This window comes from Oncorhynchus masou, chromosome 22, assembly GCF_036934945.1.
Source record: "Oncorhynchus masou masou isolate Uvic2021 chromosome 22, UVic_Omas_1.1, whole genome shotgun sequence".
NCBI classification, from domain to species: domain Eukaryota; kingdom Metazoa; phylum Chordata; class Actinopteri; order Salmoniformes; family Salmonidae; genus Oncorhynchus; species Oncorhynchus masou.
Window position 1 is genome coordinate 4,429,328 of NC_088233.1, and position 12,500 is coordinate 4,441,827.

Consider the following 12,500-nt stretch of genomic DNA (forward strand, 5'->3'; position numbering starts at 1 on the left):
ATTCACATAAACTACCGTTCACATAGAATGTCATTCACATAAACTACCGTTCACATAGAATGTCATTCACATAAACTACCGTTCACATAGAATGTCATTCACATAAACTACCGTTCACATAGAATGTCATTCACATAAACTACCGTTCACATAGAATATCATTCACATAAACTACCGTTCACATAGAATATCATTCACATAAACTACCGTTCACATAGAATATCATTCACATAAACTACCGTTCACATAGAATATCATTCACATAAACTACCGTTCACATAGAATATCATTCACATAAACTACCGTTCACATAGAATATCATTCACATAAACTACCGTTCACATAGAATATCATTCACATAAACTACCGTTCACATAGAATATCATTCACATAAACTACCGTTCACATAGAATGTCATTCACATAAACTACCGTTCACATAGAATATCATTCACATAAACTACCGTTCACATAGAATATCATTCACATAAACTACCGTTCACATAGAATATCATTCACATAAACTACCGTTCACATAGAATATCATTCACATAAACTACCGTTCACATAGAATATCATTCACATAAACTACCGTTCACATAGAATATCATTCACATAAACTACCGTTCACATAGAATATCATTCACATAAACTACCGTTCACATAGAATATCATTCACATAAACTACCGTTCACATAGAATATCATTCACATAAACTACCGTTCACATAGAATATCATTCACATAAACTACCGTTCACATAGAATATCATTCACATAAACTACCGTTCACATAGAATATCATTCACATAAACTACCGTTCACATAGAATATCATTCACATAAACTACCGTTCACATAGAATATCATTCACATAAACTACCGTTCACATAGAATATCATTCACATAAACTACCGTTCACATAGAATATCATTCACATAAACATACCGTTCACATAGAATATCATTCACATAAACTACCGTTCACATAGAATATCATTCACATAAACTACCGTTCACATAGAATGTCATTCACATAAACTACCGTTCACATAGAATATCATTCACATAAACTACCGTTCACATAGAATATCATTCACATAAACTACCGTTCACATAGAATATCATTCACATAAACTACCGTTCACATAGAATATCATTCACATAAACTACCGTTCACATAGAATATCATTCACATAAACTACCGTTCACATAGAATATCATTCACATAAACTACCGTTCACATAGAATATCATTCACATAAACTACCGTTCACATAGAATATCATTCACATAAACTACCGTTCACATAGAATATCATTCACATAAACTACCGTTCACATAGAATATCATTCACATAAACTACCGTTCACATAGAATATCATTCACATAAACTACCGTTCACATAGAATATCATTCACATAAACTACCGTTCACATAGAATATCATTCACATAAACTACCGTTCACATAGAATATCATTCACATAAACTACCGTTCACATAGAATATCATTCACATAAACTACCGTTCACATAGAATATCATTCACATAAACTACCGTTCACATAGAATGTCATTCACATAAACTACCGTTCACATAGAATGTCATTCACATAAACTACCGTTCACATAGAATATCATTCACATAAACTACCGTTCACATAGAATATCATTCACATAAACTACCGTTCACATAGAATGTCATTCACATAAACTACCGTTCACATAGAATGTCATTCACATAAACTACCGTTCACATAGAATGTCATTCACATAAACTACCGTTCACATAGAATATCATTCACATAAACTACCGTTCACATAGAATATCATTCACATAAACTACCGTTCACATAGAATATCATTCACATAAACTACCGTTCACATAGAATATCATTCACATAAACTACCGTTCACATAGAATGTCATTCACATAAACTACCGTTCACATAGAATATCATTCACATAAACTACCGTTCACATAGAATATCATTCACATAAACTACCGTTCACATAGAATATCATTCACATAAACTACCGTTCACATAGAATATCATTCACATAAACTACCGTTCACATAGAATATCATTCACATAAACTACCGTTCACATAGAATATCATTCACATAAACTACCGTTCACATAGAATATCATTCACATAAACTACCGTTCACATAGAATGTCATTCACATACACTACCGTTCACATAGAATATTGTTCCCCTTTTTTGTGAAGGTTTATCTGTGATAAGCAGCAGACTTCTTGATTTAGCGAAGGTCAGACATTTCCCGGGGTCGACGTTTCATCCCCGTCAGAAACAGAGAGAAAACATCAAAGTGTAATTTGACTGTCCGTAAAGCGGCAGGGTGCCCTCGCTACTTTTATAGGATGAGATGGGAAGGGTCAACTGAAGGCACATAAAATAAACACTATAAATTAGCTACCTGGGGAATGACCAAACCCTAAAGTCATAGTACCATAGACATCAACCCTTTCTCTACTCTGACTTCATTCTAAAGTGTCAATGCACAGTTTGTTCTTGATTAGTCTTTGCGTTGATTTAACTCAATATAGTTCAGTCAGACCAGGAATGTCTGTCTGTCTGTCTGTCTGTCTGTCTGTCTGTCTGTCTGTCTGTCTGTCTGTCTGTCTGTCTGTCTGTCTGTCTGTCTGTCTGTCTGTCTGTCTGTCTGTCTGTCTGTCTGTCTGTCTGTCTGAGTTCAGGCTCAGTTGTGTTCAGTACAATGTTAGAGGAGGCTCATCTCCCAGATGTATATGAGGACAACGGAGAGATCAATCCAAGGGGTGGGATCAATAAACCCATCAACTTCGGGAAACACTCCTGACTTGAACGAAGCAATTCACATTTCCACATTTAAATAATAAAACAAGCATAAAATTCAAAATGAGAAAAGTCGCATGTTGTTTTTGTTAGATATTAACCTCGGTAACAGTCAAACATTTAACTTGGGAGGTGTTTCATGTGTTACATTTGTCAGAATCTGACTAGTAAGTAAAGGTTTCCTGACGGTCCCCAGGCTGTAGGCTCTGGACTGGGGACCGTCACTGTAGGCTCTGGACTGGGGACCGTCACTGTAGGCTCTGGACTGGGGACCGTCGCTGTAGGCTCTGGACTGGGGACCGTCGCTTTAGGCTCTGGACTGGGGACCGTCGCTGTAGGCTCTGGACTGGGGACCGTCGCTGTAGGCTCTGGACTGGGGACCGTCGCTGTAGGCTCCGGACTGGGGACCGTCGCTGTAGGCTCCGGACTGGGGACCGTCGCTGTAGGCTCCGGACTGGGGACCGTCGCTGTAGGCTCTGGACTGGGGACCGTCGCTGTAGGCTCTGGACTGGGGACCGTCGCTGTAGGCTCTGGACTGGGGACCGTCACTGCAGGCTCTGGACTGGGGACCGTCACTGTAGGCTCTGGACTGGGGACCGTCACTGTAGGCTCTGGACTGGGGACCGTCACTGTAGGCTCTGGACTGGGGACCGTCACTGCAGGCTCCGGACTGGGGACCGTCACTGTAGGCTCTGGACTGGGGACCGTCACTGTAGGCTCCGGACTGGGGACCGTCACTGTAGGCTCTGGACTGGGGACCGTCACTGTAGGCTCTGGACTGGGGACCGTCACTGTAGGCTCTGGACTGGGGACCGTCACTGTAGGCTCTGGACTGGGGACCGTCACTGTAGGCTCTGGACTGGGGACCGTCACTGTAGGCTCCGGACTGGGGACCGTCACTGTAGGCTCTGGACTGGGGACCGTCACTGCAGGCTCTGGACTGGGGACCGTCACTGTAGGCTCTGGACTGGGGACCGTCACTGCAGGCTCTGGACTGGATCATCACTGGAGGCTCCGTACGTGGAGCCGGAACAGGTCTCACCGGACTGAGGAGACGTACTGGAAGCCTGGTGTGTGGAGCTGCCACAGGGCTTACCAGGCTGGGGAGACAAACTGGAGGCCTGGTACGTGGAGCAGGCACCGGATACACTGGGCCGTGGAGGCGCACTGGAGGTCTCAAGCGTGGAGCTGGAACGACCCGTCCTGGCTGGATGCCCACTTTCACCCGGCAAATGCGAGGCGCTGGCGCAGAGCGCACCGGCCTGTGAATGCTCACTGGAGACACAGTGCACATCACAGTATAACACGGTGCCTGACCGGTCACATGCTCCCCACAGTAAGCATGGGGAGTTGGCTCATGTCTAAACCCTGACTCCGCCAATCTCCCCGTGTGCCACCCCCAAAACATTTTTTAAAGCTGCCTCTCGGGCTTCCATGACCGGGTCTTGTCCCCTGCCAATATCTCCTCCCCGGTCCAGCTCGACCTCCAGGTTGGCGCTAGCTGCTGGGTCTTTTTGTGGTTGTGGTTCTGTCACGTTCACTGTCTTCAAGCTCCCTGTCATAGATGAGCCAAGGTGCAGCGTGCTTGTAGTTCCACATCTTTAAGAAAGTGAAACCTTCACAAAAAAACAGGTAAACAGAAACCGACCGTGACGCAACAGTGGCGCACACAAACACACACAGAGAATAAATAATTACCCACCAACATATGAAGGGAAAAAAAGGCTGCCTAAATATGAATCCCAATCAGAGACAACAATAGACAGCTGCCTCTGATTGGGAACCACACTCGGCCAAAAACAAAGAACTAGAAAACATAGAATGCCCACCCATATCACACCCTGACCTAACCAAATAGAGAAATAAAACTCTCAAGTGCAAACTCCCTCTTTTACTGTCTTTGTCCCTATCTCTGGTTATGTTACCCTGGACGTTTCTTTAGCTGACGTTACAAGTTCTGACACATTGATTCCAGCATCACCCTGCATCCCACTGATGGTTTGCCTCTGAAGCTAAGCAGAGCCAGTCCTGGATGGGAAACCAGATGGTGCTGGAAGTGGTGACGGAGTGTCAGTTGGGGTTTTTCTCCCCTCTATTCTTAATGTTCAAATCCCAGTGTTCCAGGACAGGGAGGGGATGTTACCCCTGTGTAGGTTGCCATCTCTGGGATGTTAAATGGATGTCCTCATTCTTCGAAAGTAATATACGACTAGGGGGTGTTTACCTCAGTTTTCTGGCTAAATGACCATCATGGCCACCTCATCATCCCACTCAACACTAATTGTGGCAGAGATCATGGCCACCTCATCATCCCACTCACCACTAATTGTGGCAGAGAGCATGGCCACTCATCATCCCAGCTCACCACTAATTGTGGCAGAGATCATGGCCACCTCATCATCCCACTCACCACTAATTGTGGCAGAGATCAGCCACCTCATCATCCCACTCACCACTAATTGTGGCAGAGATCATGGCCACCTCATCATCCCCTCACCACTAATTGTGGCAGAGAATGGCCACCTCATCATTCCACTCACCAATAATTGTGGCAGAGATCATGGCCACCTCATCATCCCACTCACCACTAATTGTGGCAGAGATCATGGCCACCTCATCATTCCACTCACCACTAATTGTGGCAGAGATCAGCCACCCATCATCCCACTCACCACTAATTGTGCAGAGATCTCTGAAGCTCATCATCCCACTCACCACTAATGTGGCAGAGATCATGGCCACCTCATCATCCCACTTACCACTAATTGTGGCAGAGATCATGGCCACCTCATCATAATGTTCACCACTAATTGTGGCAGAGATCATGGCCACCTCATCATCCCACTCAACACCATTCTGGCAGAGATCATGGCCACCTCATCATCCCACTCACCAATAATTGTGGCAGAGATCATGGCCACTCATCATTCCACTCACCAAATGAGATCATGGCCACCTCATCATTCCACTCACCACTAATTGTGGCAGAGATCATGGCCACCTCATCATTCCACTCACCACTAATTGTGGCAGAGATCATGGCCACCTCATCATCCCACTCACCACTAATTGTGGTAGAGATCATGGCCACCTCATCATCCCACTCACCACTAATTGTGGCAGAGATCATGGCCACCTCATCATCCCACTCACCACTAATTGTGGCAGAGATCATGGCCACCTCATCATCCCACTCACCACTAATTGTGGTAGAGATCATGGCCACCTCATCATCCCACTCACCACTAATTGTGGCAGAGCTCATGCTCCCCTCTCCACCATGCAAGCGGATGTGTGGTGAGTGTTTTGGGCACTAAATGTTTGCTGTGCATCACCCAAGTGGTTTCCATGTGGTGGATGAGGGGAGCTTTCCCCCGTACTATGTAAAAGCACATCAGGAAGTAGAGAGATAGTATATAAATGAAATCCATGCCGGTGGGGTTCAAAGGTTGGCATAGATGATGCAGAACTTGTAACTGCCCCCCCCCCCCACACACACATAATAAAACCATGCCGTTAAAAAAAGGTGACATTTGATCGCGATTGAATTATCCTAGAAAATGATTCTCAGAATGTTTTTTTTTGCATTCATTACAATTCAAATGTTCGCTTATTTCAAAATTATTTCCTCGAAATATATATGTATATATATATTTGCTATCAATACTTTAGGGTTTATGTTTTGTTTTCAATATCATTATTTTTGTCTGCAATGTCAAGAATTGAGTTCTCAACTTCAGAAGTTTTCATATTAATGAGAAAAAAGTCACTCCACACAACAGATAGAGGAACTAGCTCACATGGAGGGTCGAGGTGGAAGCTGACGATTTGGGATTTAGCCACCAATAGACGGGTTGAGCCGCTTCAGTTATTCCATGAGGTCATGAACTCCCAACAGGTGGAGCTCTGAAGAAGGATTTACTTGATAGAGGCGGGCTTTTAGGGGTGTTGTTATGTTATGATAGACAGGGGTGTTGTTATGGTAGACAGGGGTGTTGTTATGGTAGACAGGGGTGTTGTTATGGTAGACAGGGGTGTTGTTATAGTAGACAGGGGTGTTGTTATGGTAGACAGGGGTGTTGTTATGGTAGACAGGGGTGTTGTTATGGTAGACAGGGGTGTTGTTATGTTTTGGTAGACAGGGGTGTTGTTATGGTAGACAGGGGTGTTGTTATGGTAGACAGGGGTGTTGTTATGTTAGATAGGGGTGTTGTTATGGTAGACAGGAGTGTTGTCATGTTAGATAGGGGTGTTGTTATGGTAGACAGGGGTGTTGTTATGTTATGGTAGACAGGGGTGTTGTTATGTTATGGTAGACAGGGGTGTTGTTATGGTAGACAGGAGTGTTGTTATGGTAGACAGGGGTGTTGTTATGTTAGATAGGGGTGTTGTTATGGTAGACAGGGGTGTTGTTATGGTAGACAGGGGTGTTGTTATGTTAGATAGGAGTGTTGTTATGGTAGACAGGGGTGTTGTTATGTTAGATAGGGGTGTTGTTATGGTAGACAGGAGTGTTGTTATGTTTTGGTAGACAGGGGTGTCGTTTTGATAGACAGGGGTGTTGTTATGTTGTTATGGTAGTCAGGGGTGATGGTATGGTAGACAGGGGTGTTGTTATGGTAGACAGGGGTGTTGTTATGGTAGACAGGGGTGTTGTTATGTTGTTATAGTAGACAGGGGTGATGGTATGGTAGACAGGGGTGTTGTTATGGTAGACAGGGGTGTTGTTATGGTAGACAGGGGTGTTGTTATGGTAGACAGGGGTGTTGTTATGGCAGACAGGGGTGTTGTTATGGTAGACAGGGGTGTTGTTATGGTACACAGGGGTGTTGTTATGGTAGACAGGGTTGTTGTTATGGTAGACAGGGGTGTTGTTATAGTAGACAGGAGTGTTGTTATAGTAGACAGGGGTGTTGTTATGGTAGACAGGGGTGTTGTTATGGTAGACAGGGGTGTTGTTATGGTAGACAGGGGTGTTGTTATGGTAGACAGGGGTGTTGTTATGGTAGACAGGGGTGTTGTTATGGTAGACAGGGGTGTTGCTATGGTAGACAGGGGTGTTGTTATGGTAGACAGGGGTGTTGTTATGGTAGACAGGGGTGTTGCTATGGTAGACAGGGGTGTTGTTATGTTTTGGTAGACATGGGTGTTGTTATGGTAGACAGGGGTGTTGTTATGGTAGACAGGGGTGTTGTTATGGTAGACAGGGGTGTTGTTATGGTAGACAGGGGTGTTGTTTTGGTAGACAGGGGTGTTGTTATGTTATGGTAGACAGGAGTGTTGTTATGGTAGACAGGGGTGTTGTTATGGTAGACAGGGGTGTTGCTATGGTAGACAGGGGTGTTGCTATGGTAGACAGGGGTGTTGCTATGGCAGACAGTGTTGTTGTTATGGTAGACATGGGTGACTATTGACATCTCAAGGTGGGTTAGCCAGAGACTTGCCCTGATACATGTTTAGAGACAATGATATGGACAATGGTGGTACCAGATCCCAGATCAGCACTCCCAATCTGAGACTCTTTGTGGATAAGGGCCCTGGGGTTTTATGGGTGTTGTTACGGCAGACAGGGGTGACTGTTGACATCTCAATGTGGGTTTAACCAGAGCCTGTTAGTCGTAGTTAGCCAGAGGCCTGCTAATCCAGGAAAACAAACAGCGCAAGTAGCACACGCCTAGCTAACTGTCTCTGTCACTGCTAAACTATGCCATGATCTTATTAACTCTGACACACACAAGTGTTTCCCACTAAAGCGTATCGATATTCCTTTCAGACTCCTGAGCTGATTGGGTATAGTTTGCAGTTTTAAAACGTTTTAAAACTCTTGATGCCCTACTGAACGCTACCCAGGATAAGAGCGCACCATGGCCAGGAAATGCAGAGATTCAGTATGAACAGAGAGTACTGTTAGCTAGGCGTGTTCTACCAGAACTTCAAACCACAAGTTCCAGAACCCCTCTACTTATTCTAGAAGCAGAACCCTTCCGTTTATTTATCCACACAGCTGTTTGTTTATCAAAGCAGAAGGAGAAGGTTATGATTTATTCATCATCTAGGTCAACCTAAAAATGAAGCAAAAAACATCATATTTTAGCTAACAGGACCAGAGTCTGTCACAAAATGGAGGATATTGAAATGTCAAGTGACAAACATAATATTGTTTATGTCTGAGAGGAGGTGTGTGTGTGTGTTTATGTATGTGTGTGTGTGTCTGTGCGTGCGTACGTGTGTGTGTGTGTAGCGTGGTTGCCTTGATACACAAGGCTCCCGAGTGGCGCAGCGGTCTTAGGCACTGCATCTCAGCACAAGATATACAGTCCCTGGTTCAAATCCAGGCTGTATCACATCCAGTTGGGATTGGAAGTCCCATCAGGCTGCGCACAATTGGCCCAGCATCGTCTGGGTTTGGCCGGGGTAGGCCGTCATTGTAAATGAGGATTTGTCAGCTTAAATAAATAAAAATGCGTGGGATTGGGCAGGTTTTGTATTGTTCATAATTCAGATGGGGATTGTTGAGTAACATGAGGCGGAGGGGTTGTGTCACAGGGAAAGAGTATTGTTGTGACATACCCGTCAAACAGAGAAGCAGATTTCTCCTCTGAATCTCTTTTTAAACTCGCCGTAGAGCGACCTTTGAACTTTCAAAAGCATTCCCGGGAAAGAAGGGATGATGTAATACCACCCCATATAGAGACTGCTAAAGGGATGGTGAGCAGAGAGACCTCTGGACTTGGAGGTGGACCAGTTAGTTAGATAGATAGTTAGTTAGTTAGTCAGTTGGGTGGGTAGTTAGATAGATAGACAGATAGTTAGTTAGGTGGGTGGGTAGGTAGGTAGGTAGGTAGGTAGTTAGTTAGGTAGTTAGGTAGGTAGGTCCTGTGGGAGGTAGAGCATGGGGAGGGATTCCGCTGGGGTAGGTAGGTAGGTAGGTAGTTAGTTAGGTAGCTAGCTAGTTAGTTAGTTAGGTGGGTGGATGGTTAGATATACAGATAGTTAGCTAGTTAGGTGGGTGGGTGGGTAGTTAGATATATAGATAGTTAGCTAGTGAAGTGGGTGGGTAGTTTGATATAAAGATAGTTAGCTAGTTAGGTGGGTGGGTGGGTTGTTAGATATACAGTGCCTTGCGAAAGTATTCGGCCCCCTTGAACTTTGCGACCTTTTGCCACATTTCAGACTTCAAACATAAAGATATAAAACTGTATTTTTTTGTGAAGAATCAACAACAAGTGGGACACAATCATGAAGTGGAACGACATTTATTGGATATTTCAAACTTTTTTAACAAATCAAAAACTGAAAAATTGGGCGTGCACAATTATTCAGCCCCCTTAAGTTAATACTTTGTAGCGCCACCTTTTGCTGCGATTACAGCTGTAAGTCGCTTGGGGTATGTCTCTATCAGTTTTGCACATCGAGGGACTGACATTTTTTCCCATTCCTCCTTGCAAAACAGCTCGAGCTCAGTGAGGTTGGATAGAGAGCATTTGTGAACAGCAGTTTTAAGTTCTTTCCACAGATTCTCGATTGGATTCAGGTCTGGACTTTGACTTGGCCATTCTAACACCTGGATATGTTTATTTTTGAACCATTCCATTGTAGATTTTGCTTTATGTTTTGGATCATTGTCTTGTTGGAAGACAAATCTCCGTCCCAGTCTCAGGTCTTTTGCAGACTCCATCAGGTTTTCTTCCAGAATGGTCCTGTATTTGGCTCCATCCATCTTCCCATCAATTTTAACCATCTTCCCTGTCCCTGCTGAAGAAAAGCAGGCCCAAACCATGATGCTGCCACCACCATGTTTGACAGTGGGGATGGTGTGTTCAGGGTGATGAGCTGTGTTGCTTTTACGCCAAACATAACGTTTTGCATTGTTCCAAAAAGTTCAATTTTGGTTTCATCTGGCCAGAGCACCTTCTTCCACATGTTTGGTGTGTCTCCCAGGTGGCTTGTGGCAAACTTTAAACAACACTTTCTATGGATATCTTTAAGAAATGGCTTTCTTCTTGCCACTCTTCCATAAAGGCCAGATTTGTGCAATATACGACTGATTGTTGTCCTATGGACAGAGTCTCCCACCTCAGCTGTAGATCTCTGCAGTTCATCCAGAATGATCATGGGCCTCTTGGCTACATCTCTGATCAGTATTCTCCTTGTATGAGCTGAAAGTTTAGAGGGACGGCCAGGTCTTGGTAGATTTGCAGTGGTCTGATACTCCTTCCATTTCAATATTATCGCTTGCACAGTGCTCCTTGGGATGTTTAAAGCTTGGGAAATCTTTTTGTATCCAAATCCGACTTTAAACTTCTTCACAACAGTATCTCGGACCTGCCTGGTGTGTTCCTTGTTCTTCATGATGCTCTGCGCTTTTAACGGACCTCTGAGACTATCACAGTGCAGGTGCATTTATACGGAGACTTGATTACACACAGGTGGATTGTATTTATCATGATTAGTCATTTAGGTCAACATTGGATCATTCAGAGATCCTCACTGAACTTCTGGAGAGAGTTTGCTGCACTGAAAGTAAAGGGGCTGAATAATTTTGCACGCCCAATTTTTCAGTTTTTGATTTGTTAAAAAAGTTTGAAATATCCAATAAATGTCATTCCACTTCATGATTGTGTCCCACTTGTTGTTGATTCTTCACAAAAAAATACAGTTTTTTATATCTTTATGTTTGAAGCCTGAAATGTGGCAAAAGGTCGCAAAGTTCAAGGGGGCCGAATACTTTCGCAAGGCACTGTATAGATAGTTAGCTAGTTAGGTGGATAGTTAGTTAGTTAGTTAGTTAGTTAGTTAGTTAGCTAGGTGGGCGGGTAGTTTGTTAGTTAGTTGGGTGGGTAGTTAGTTAGATAGATAGTTAGTTTAGCTAGTTATCTAGCTAGTTAGTTAGTTAGTTAGTTAGTTAGTTAGTTAGTTAGTTAGTTAGTTAGTTAGTTGGTTAGTTAGTTAGTTAGTTAGTTAGTTAGTTGGGTGGGTAGTTAGATGGGTGGGTGGGCAGTTAGATACATAGATAGATAGTTAGCTAGTTAGGTGGGTGGGTAGTTAGATACATAGATAGATAGCTAGCTAGTTAGGTGGGTGGGTAGTTAGCTACATAGATAGATAGTTAGCTGGTTGGTTAGTTGGTTAGTTGGTTGGTTGGTTAGTTAGTTAGTTGGGCGGGTAGTTAGTTAGTTAGTTAGTTAGCTAGGTTGATGGGTAGTTTGTTTGTTAGTTTGTTAGTTAGTTAGTTATCTAGTTGGTTAGTTGGTTTGTTGGTTAGTTAGTTACCTAAGTCTGTCAGTCTCAAGTTGACATAATCACAATGAACAGAAACGGTAACTATATAATATAACTCAGGACAAGAGTATGACTTGCTGTTCCTCACACATCCCCTGTACTGTACTCTCTTCTCTCTCCCTCCCAACAGCCAAAGACAACGGCAGTCTAACCGAATCTGAGCTGACCCCAAACACCGACTCTCCCGGGATGGAAGGTTCCTACCTGAACCTGAAGGAACCGGGGTTAGGGGTCAGAGGTCAGGGCTCCGACCACCTCTCCAGTCTCGTGGACAAAGGGAGCGAGGCAGCAGACAGCAACAAGGGAAAGAAGAGACGGAATCGCACCACGTTCACCTCCTACCAGCTGGAGGAACTGGAGAAGGTGTTCCAGAAGACACACTA

The 12,500-nt window shown here is 43.9% G+C and overlaps 1 pseudogene; it reads left to right on the top strand.

Annotated features, from left to right (window-relative positions):
• Nucleotides 1–12,500, top strand: part of LOC135508623 (homeobox protein aristaless-like 4) — a 45,155-nt pseudogene that overhangs the window by 14,831 nt on the left and 17,824 nt on the right.